Here is a 9,123-nt window from a genome sequence, read left to right as displayed (position 1 = left end):
ACAACACAACTTACACATACAATATCACATTAGATTTCTCACGTAACACCTAGCTAAGTATAGCTACTGCACGACTATTTGAATTCACATTAGATTTCTCACGTAACACCTAGCTAAGTATAGCTACTGCACGACTATTTGAAAACACATTAGATTTCTCACGTAACACCTAGCTAAGTATAGCTACTGCACGACTATTTGAAAACACATTAGATTTCTCACGTAACACCTAGCTAAGTATAGCTACTGCACGACTATTTGAAAACGTATGGATTCTTCACGGTACCCCTATCTGATCGACTGTCAAATATGGCCCGACTGTGTGAATCGTTATATATTTTTTTTTTATTTTTTTTTTATGGGTCTTCACGGTAACACCTAGCTGATTTGCCAAATCTAACTACTGCCCGGCTATTTGGATCCCATCTTTTAATTATGGATTCTTCACGGTAACCCCTACCTGATCGACTGTCAAATATGGCCCGACTATGTGAATCGTTATAAAGCTTATTCTTCACTGTACACCTACTCGATCAGCATACCGCGTAGTGCCAGACTATGTGAATAAGTCTTTGACCTATTAATACTTAGATATCTGTACACAATGCCTTAAATTCTAAACAATTCCACATAAATTTAGCAACAATTCACACTCACCACAGTACTCCTGATCATTGAATTTAGATATTGGCTATAATACAATATACAGATTTTGGTTAAACGGGCATCTGCTCACCTCTTTAGTTTCGAGCTCTTTGATCAGTTTCCTGTGTGGGTTGAATCGCGATTCTCCCTCAAAGGTCACCTCTCCTCTGGATAAATTTCTCCCTCTCGTCTCCTGTCCGATGGATTTTCTATTGGGCCGAATACAAATATGTTTTGACCATCCTCTGCTTCCAAGTTTGTTAGTAAAACGTTTACTGTTGACAGGAGAACAAGAGGAGACAATAGGACGAGGTGGATAATTTTATAATAAGGCCGTTTAATTACATGTAAAGATATCTTAGTAAAATCTTGCAGCAAGGCTCTTTCAGTCTGACTCCTAGTGAATCGTCCGGAAAGAGGCCAGTTTCCAGAAATGTACAGTACTATATAGACAACAAGCAAAGTAGGTAGATCTGCGAGTCCGGCCTTCCGATTGGTCGATCTGGGTCTTGGGTAGTCCTGATCAGGCCTGGTGTCCACGTTCCATTGGTTCCTGAGAGTTCTTTGTCCTGAGGTCCAACCATGGGTTGGGTGTGTCTGTGTGATTGTCATGGGGGAGGGGAATTGTGGGTGCCGTGTATATGTCCTATGTGTCCAGCATATATCCAAGAGAAAGAGGGGGTGTGTATGTTGTGTCAACTTATAGGTAATGTTGAGAAGTTGTTAAAACAAGTTACCAATATCTAATACAATTTCTTACAGAACGTCAAAGGGTGCCTTTTAGTGGAGGGAACCCTCATCTTTCTGCTCTCCGCTCTCTCAGCGAAGCTGACTTGAAGTGTCAGGTTTCAGACCCCACATTTGAATGGGAGTGACGTTTAAGATTTTCTGACCTAACCAGACAAAGGAATGATTTCCTGTGTCTGTGAAATGGGAGAGTCCAGCAGATGCAACAATAGCAGATTCATCTTGCAACAGAATTTTCTACAGAATTTTCAACATAAAAAATACTAGATAATTTGATAGAATTGAAACAAGAACACTTTCACTTGGTCACTGATGGACAAAATCACTTCATACTTAAAGCTAAAGCTGAAGTTGTAATGAGTCTGCAGACATTTGAATGGTGTCTCTGCGCCACTCAGCGGACGTTAGGGAGAAAATTCTGTCATCAGTTATATGAAATAGTGCCAATATTGAATATTTATTTACAATTATAAGACAGGTGAAATCTTATAGTAAGTTCTTTATAATGTAATTGTTTTTATATTTAGAAAGCATTTCAGTCATATCAAGTCCAGTTGCCCCACTTTTGTGAAAATGGAAAAAATTATATATGATTTTTCATATTTCCATAATATTTGTACTATGTCATGAGCTTGTGTCCTCAAAAGTGACTACACCTTAGCAATGTATAACTATATTACCAGAAAGGTGATTTCCAGACCTTTCTATAACTATCCAACGTTACCAGTTATTGTTTAGAGAGTGGAGAGGGTGAAAAGCTTCAAGTTCCTCGGTGTGCACATCACTGACAACGTGAAATGCTCCATCCACACAGACAGTGTGGTAAAGAAGGAGCAACAGCTCCTCTTCAACGTCAGGAGGCTGAAGAAATTTGGCTTGGCCCCGAAGACTCTCACGAACGTCTACAGATGCATCATTGAGAGCATCCTGCTGTATCACCGCCTGGTACGGCAAATGCACCTTCCACAACAGCAGGGCTCTCCAGAGGGTGGTGCGGTCAGCCCAACGCATCACCGGGGGCGCACTGCCTGCCCTCCAGGACATCTACAGCACCCGGTGTCACAGGAAGGCCAAGAAGATCATCAAGAACCTCAGCCACCAAAGCCACGGCCTGTTCACCCCACTACCATCGAGAAAGCAGAGACTGTACAGGTGCATCAAAGCTGGGACAGAGAGACTGAAAAAACACTTCTATCTCCAGGCCATCAGACTATTAAATAGTCACCACTAGCCGGCCTCCGCCCAGTACCCTGACCTGAACTTTAGTCACTGTTTTCTAGTCGGCTAACACCTGGTACTCAACCCTGCACCTTAGAGAGTGCTGCCCTATGCACATAGTCATTGAAAAACGGGTCACTTTAATAATGTTTACATACTGTTTTACCAACTTCAAATGTATATACTGTATTCTAGTCAAGGCTCATCCTATATACAGCTGAAGTCGGAAGTTTCCATACACTTAGGTTGGAGTCATTAAAACTCGTTTTTCCACCACTCCACAAATGTCTTGTTAGCAAACTATAGTTGTGGTAAGTCGGTAAGGACATCTACTTTGTGCATGACACAAGTAATTGTTCCAACAATTGTTTACAGACAGATTATTTCACTTATAATTCACTGTATCACAATTCCAGTGGGTCAGAAGTTTACATACACTAAGTTGACTGTGCCTTTAAACAGCTTGGAAAATTCCAGAAAATGATGTCGTGGCTTTAGAAGCTTCTGATAGAATAATTGACATAATTTGAGTCAATTGGAGGTGTAGCTGTGGATGTATTTCAAGGCCTACCTTCAAACTCAGTGCCTCTTTGCTTGACAACATGGGAAAAACAAAAGAAATCAGCCAAGACCTCAGAAAAAATATTGTAGACCTCGACAAGTCTGGTTCATCCTTGGGAGCAATTTCCAAATGCCTGAAGGTACCACGTCCATCTGTACAAACAATAGTACGCAAGTATAAACACCATGGGACCACACAGCCGTCATACCGCTCAGGATGGAGACGCGTTCTGTCTCCTAGAGATGAACGTACTTCGGTGCGAAAAGTGCAAATCAATCCCAGAACAACAGCAAAAGACCTTGTGAAGATGCTGGAGGAAACAGGTATAAAAGTATCTATATCCACAGTAAAACGAGTCCTATATCGACATAACTTGAAAGGCCGCTCAGCAAGGAAGATGCCACTGCTCCAAAACTGCATTAAAATGCCAGACCACGGTTTGCAACTGCACATGGGGACAAATATCGTACTTTTTGGAGAAATGTCCTCTGGTCTGATTAAACAAAAATTGAACTGTTTGGCCATAATGACCATCGTTATGTTTGGAGGAAAAAGGGGGAGGCTTGCAAGCCAAAAAACACAATCCCAAATGTGAAGCACGGGGGTGGCAGCATCATGTTGTTGGGGTGCTTTGCTGCAGGAGGGACTGGTGCAATTCACAAAATAGATGGCATCATGAGGCAGGAAAATTATGTGGATATATTGAAGCAACATCTCAAGACATCAGTCAGGAAGTTAAAGTTTGGTCCCAAATGTGTCTTCCAAATGGACAATGACCCCAAGCATACTTCCAAAGTTGTGGCAAAATAGCTTAAGGACAACAAAGTCAAAGTATTGGAGTGGCCATCACAAAACCCTGACCTCAATCCTATAGAAAATTTGTGGTCAGAACTGAAAAAGTGCAAGGAGGCCTACAAACCTGACTCAGTTACACCAGCTCTGTCAAGAGGAATGGGCCAAAATTCACCCAACTTATTGTGGGAAGCTTGTGGAAGGCTACCCGAAACGTTTGACCCAAGTTAAACAATTTAAAAGCAATGCTACCAAATACTAATTGAGTGTATGTAAACTTCTGACCCACTGGGAATGTGATGAAAGAAATAAAAGCTGAAATAAATCATTCTCTCTTCTATTATTCTGACATTTCACATTCTTAAAATAAAGTGGTGATCCTAACTGACCTAATACAGGTATATTTTTACTAGGATTAAATGTCAGGTATTTTGAAAAACTGAGTTTAAATGTATTTGGCTAAGGTGTATGTAAACTTCCAACTTCAACTGTAACTGCTGCTATACACACCTTTTATATTCATACACTGTTCATACATACACATCATCATATACAGTGAATTCGGAAAGTATTCAGACCCCTCGACTTTTTAAACATTTTTTTATGTTACAGCCTTGTTCTAAAATGGATTAAATCGTTTTTTCCCCACATCAATCTACACACAATACCCCATAGTGACAAAACAATGACTTTTTTCGATATTTTTTGCTAATTTACTACATGAAATATTACATTTACTCAGTACTTTGTTGAAGCACCTTTGACAGCTAAAAGCTTGGCACACCTGTATTTGGGGAGTATCTCCTTTTCTTCTCTGCAGATCCTCTCAAGCTCTGTCAGGTTGGATGGGGAGCATCGCTGCACAGCTATTTTCAGGCTTCTTCAGAGATATTTGATCAGGTTCAAGTCCGGGCTCTGGCGGGGCAACTTAATGACATTCATAGACTAGTCCCGAAGCCACTCCTGCGTTGTCTTGGCTGTGTGATTAGTGTCGTTGTCCTGTTGGAAGGTAAACCTTCGCCACAGTCTGAGGTCCTGAGTGCTCTGGAGCAGGTTTTCATCAAGGATCTCTCTGTACTTTTCTCCGTTCATCTTTCCCTCGATCCTGACTAGTCTTCCAGTCTCTGCAACATCAAAGGTGTTGATAATAATTGTTGATTTATAACATGTTTTTAATTTGCTTTATTTAAACTGAATTGACACACCTTGAGCTGAATAATAATGTATAACTTTACTTTAATCCATGCTTTTGTCACTTTTAGGTTAGACTACTGCAATGCTCTACTTTCCAGCTACCCGGATAAAGCTATAAATAAACTTCAGTTAGTGCTAAACACGGCTGCTAGAATCTTGACAAGACCCAAAAAATTTGATCATATTACTCCAGTGCTAGCCTCTCTACACTGGCTTCCTGTTAAGGCAAGGGCTGACTTCAAGGTTTTACTGCTAACCTACAAAGCATTACATGGGCTTGATCCTACCTATCGTTACGATTTGGTCCTGCCGTACACACCTACACGTACGCTACGGTCACAAAACGCAGGCCTCCTTATTGTCCCTGGAATTTCTAAGCAAACAGCTGGAGGCAGGGCTTTCTCCTATAGAGCTCCATTTTTTGGGAATGGTCTGCCTATCCATGTGCGCGACGCAGACTTGGTCTCAACCTTTAAGTCTTTATTGAAATCTCATCTCTTCAGTAGGTCCTATGATTGAGTGTAGTCTGACACTGGAGCAACGAACCGCCCTTGCTGTCTCTGCCTGGCAGGTTCCCCTCTCTCCACTGGGATTCTCTGCCTCAAACCCTAATACAGGAGCTGAGTCACTGGCTTACTGGTGCTCTTCCAAGCCATCCCTAGGAGGGGTATGTCACTTGAGTGGGTTGAGTCACTGACGTGATCTTCCTGTCTGGGTTGGCGCCACCGCTTGGGTTGTGCCGTGGGGGAGATCTTTGTGAGCTATACTCGGCTTTGTTTCAGGATGGTAAGTTGGTGGTTAGAGATATCCCTCTAGTGGTGTGGGGGCTGTTTCTTTGCAAAGTGGGTGGGATTATATCCTGCCTGTTTGGCTCTGTCCGGGGGTATCGTCAGACGGGGCCACAGTGTCTCCCGACCCCTCCTGCTTCAGCCTCCAGTATTTATGCTGCAGTAGTTTATGTGTCAGGGGGCTAGGGTCAGTCTGTTATATCTGGAGTATTTCTCCTGTCTTATCCGGTGTCCTGTGTGAATTTAAGTATGCCCCTTCTAATTCTCTCTTTTTCTCTCTTTCTCTCTCTCTTTCTCTCTCTCTTTCTTTCTTTCTTTCTTTCTTTCTTTCTTTCTTTCTTTCTTTCTTTCTTTCTTTCTTTCTTTCTTTCTTTCTTTCTTTCTGTCTTTCTTTCTTTCTTTCTTTCTTTCTTTCTTTCTTTCTTTCTTTCTTTCTTTCTTTCTTTCTCTCTCTCTCTCTCTCTCTCTCAGAGGACCTGAGCCCTAAGACCATGCCTCAGGACTACCTGGCCTGATGACTCCTTGCTGTCCCCAGTCCACCTGGGGTCGTGCTGCTGCTCCAGTTTCAACTGTTCTGCCTGCGGCTATGGAACCCTGACCTGTTCACCGGACATGCTACCTGTCCCAGACCTGCTGTTTTCAACTCTCTAGAAACAGAAGGAGCGGTAGAGATACTCTGAATGATCGGCTATGAAAAGCCAACTGACATTTACTCCTGAGGTGCTGACCTGTTGCAACCTCGACAACTACTGTGATTATTATTATTTGACCCTGCTGGTCATCTATGAACATTTAAACATCTTGGCCATGTTCTGTTATAATCTCTACCCGGCACAGCCAGAAAAGGACTGGCCACCCCTCATAGCCTGGTTCCTCTTTAGGTGTCTTCCTAGGTTCTGGCCTTTCTAGGGAGTTTTTCCTAGCCACCGTGCTACTACACCTGCATTGCTTGCTATTTGGGGTTTTAGGCTGGGTTTCTGTACAGCACTTTGTGACATCAGGTGATGTAAGAAGGGCTTTATAAATACATTTGACTGATTTAACTTTACTTTGTGTTTGTACTTATTCTACAGTTAAAGGAACAGTTGGTTGTTATATATTTTTTCTTATATGTAGACAATATTTTCTTCAGGGTTATTTCCTACTAGGTGGAGCGTTGAGGCACTGCACTATTTTATTTATGGTTAGGCCCACACAGTCCACACACAATTCCATAGGCTGCCTATTTACAGACCACGTAGTCTAATTGTACTGCCACACACCTAGATACTAGGTCCAAATTGATATGAACTTAGGTCCCTCAGAAGAGAGGGCTACATGAAGGACATAGTCGCGGAAAAGCCATGCAAAGCATGCCTGTTGGAATACAGAGTCAGTTTGTGTGGAGTAGGCTACTGCTGCATACATGAATTTGCAAAAGAGAGGGAGAGGTGTATGTGTATTTGTATTTGTATTTATTATGGGTCCCCATTAGCCAAAGCAGCAGCTTCTCTTCCTGGCGTCCTGCAAAATGAAGGCAGTTTATACAATTTTAAAAACATTACAATACATTCACAGACCATGTGCCCTCAGGCCCATACTCCACCACTACCACATATATACAGTACAACATCCATGTGTATGTGTGTGTAAGGTGCGTATGCTATCGTGTGTGTGTGTGTGTATGCATATATCTGTGCCTATGTTTGTGTTGCTTCACAGTCCCCGTTGTTCCGGGCTTTTTAAATACAAGCGGTGAGGAAGTCAATCTCTCCTCCACTTTGAGCCAGGAGAGATTGACATGCATATTATTAATTTATCGCTCTCTGTGTACATCCAAGGGCCAGCCGTGCTGCCCTGTTCTGAACTAATTGCAATTTTCCTAAGTCCTTTTTTGTGGCACCTGACCACAAGACTGAACAGTTGTCCAGGTGCGACAAAACTAGGGCCTGTAGGACCTGCCTTGTTGACAGTGCTGTCAAGAAGGTAGAGCAGCGTCTTATCATGGACATAACTTCTCCCCATTTTAGCTACTGTTGTATCAATATGCCTTGACCATGACAGTTTACAATCCAGGGTAACTCCAAGCAGTATAGTCACCTCAACTTGCTCAATTTCAACATTATTATTACAAGATTTAGTTGAGGTTTAGGGTTAGTGAGTGTTTTGTCCCAAATAGAATGCTTTTAGTAAAAAAAAATATTTAGGACAAGCTTATTCCTTGCCACCCACTCTGAAACTAACTGCAACTCTTTGTTAAGTGTTGCAGTCATTTCAGTCAATGTAGTAGCTGACGTATAGTGTTGAGTTATCCGCATACATAGACACTCTGGCTCAAAGCCAGTGGCAATTCAGTAAAGATTGAAGAAAGTAAAAAGCCTAGATAGCTGCCTTGGGGAATTCCTGATTCTACCTGGATTATGTTAGAGAGGCTTCCATTAAAGAACACCCTCTGTGTTCTGTTAGACAGGTAACTCTTTATCCACAATATAGCAGGGGGTGTAAAGCCATAACATAAGTTTTGCCAGCAGCAGACTTTCTTATTTTTTATTTATTTAACTAGGCAAGTCAGTTAAGAACAAATTCTAATTTTCAATGACAGGTGGGTTAACTGCCTTGTTCAGGGGCAGAACGCCAGATTTGTACCTTGTCAGCTCAGGGATTGGATCTTGCAACCTTTCAGTTACTAGTCCAACGCACTAACCACTAGGCTACCTGCCGCCCCAGACTATGATTGATAATGTCAAAGGCCGCACTGAAGTCTAACAAAACGGCCCCCACCATATTTTTATTATAAGATGGCCCAGCCCCCAAAGTGACTTTACACTGTATGCAAGCATTCTCTGTGTGATTCTTGCCAACCCCCATTGTCACACCTCTGAGAAGCAGAGGTTATGTCGTCTTTACAGGTCTGTAGGTCTGATGTCAAACTGGAGGTTAACTTTACAGTAGTACTATTTCTTGGTCTACTCAGATTTTGAGTTCAAACAAGATGTATTAAAGGGTCTTAAGTTTATTGTCTCTTTCTCTTTTTTGTTCCTGGCCTGTGCTGGTGAGATACTTTCTCTCTTTCTTTCTCTCTCCACCCCAGGGACTTTAAGGGCATGGCCATTCAGGCTATGATTTCTCTCTCTCCCTGTCTGATCATGCCTAGAATAATGCCTTGCAATGCTTGTTTTGGAACTTAAGCTTATCAAT

This window comes from Salvelinus namaycush, chromosome 3 (assembly GCF_016432855.1).
Source record: "Salvelinus namaycush isolate Seneca chromosome 3, SaNama_1.0, whole genome shotgun sequence".
Classification (NCBI taxonomy): Eukaryota; Metazoa; Chordata; class Actinopteri; order Salmoniformes; family Salmonidae; genus Salvelinus; species Salvelinus namaycush.
This window is presented reverse-complemented; position numbering follows the sequence as displayed.